This window comes from Etheostoma spectabile, chromosome 9 (assembly GCF_008692095.1).
Source record: "Etheostoma spectabile isolate EspeVRDwgs_2016 chromosome 9, UIUC_Espe_1.0, whole genome shotgun sequence".
In the NCBI taxonomy this organism is placed as follows: domain Eukaryota; kingdom Metazoa; phylum Chordata; class Actinopteri; order Perciformes; family Percidae; genus Etheostoma; species Etheostoma spectabile.
Window position 1 is genome coordinate 18,246,695 of NC_045741.1, and position 938 is coordinate 18,247,632.

Here is a 938-nt window from a genome sequence, read left to right on the forward strand (position 1 = left end):
TTAATATGCAACTTAATTTTATACAATATATGTAGTAGGGGGTTCCTGATCTGTCTCTTTTACTTAAGGAGTCCTTGGCTTAAAAAAACTCAAATACCCCTGCAGTAGAAAGGTTAAAAATTCAGTACAATGAATGTACTAACAATTGGCATCATACCAATTTTGAATTTGTGTACTTATTTTCCGCTGCGACAAGCAGGCCTATACAGTTAATTATTTCATTTTAACAGTTAACCTCTGGTAACTGCAGAAGTACCCCTTGGTTAGGAATGTATTGAATGTAATACTGCCATGATTAGCCATCCTATGCTTATCCTATATACTAAAACTATATGTTTGCGGTGTCCTGGTGATAATTTTAATGAGCTACTGCCAGCCAATAAGAAATAACTATTTCTCATGGCCATTTAATTTTATAGCTGCAATTTAGATTTTTGACATTTTCAGGCAGCTTAAGTTTTACATTATGAATAAATAGCATTCAAATAAGCTTGTCCCTTTTTTGACAGAACCAGCAAAGAATTCTATCAACACCAACATCTCAGCAATTCATCTTCAGCGCGTCTTTGGTGATGCACTACCAGTGAACCCCCCCCCAGAACCAGCCCTGGATGAACTGAGGAAGCTGAGCAGAGATCTCCTGGCCATACGTCTCCAGGTAGACAAACACTTCCAGGGGAGCGAAACCTCGCAGGAATGGCATATGATCGGGACAGTGATCGACCGGCTGCTGTTCGGCTTGTACATTGTCTTCATCGCTTCAAGCTTCATCACCATCATATGTATCTGGAGCAACCAGTCTGCAGCATGATTTAACCAGAGGGTTATACGCATGATTGACATATGTTGTATTCTGAGATGTGGCACGTTGATAACTCTGTCAAGGAATACAATGTAAATTTCTGGATCTTGAGAGTTGTATTTGTCAGATTTCAAGA

General features: G+C 39.2%; 1 pseudogene; it reads left to right on the plus strand.

The window, feature by feature from the left end:
- Positions 1-938, plus strand: part of LOC116695329 (5-hydroxytryptamine receptor 3A-like) — a 176,825-nt pseudogene that overhangs the window by 161,163 nt on the left and 14,724 nt on the right.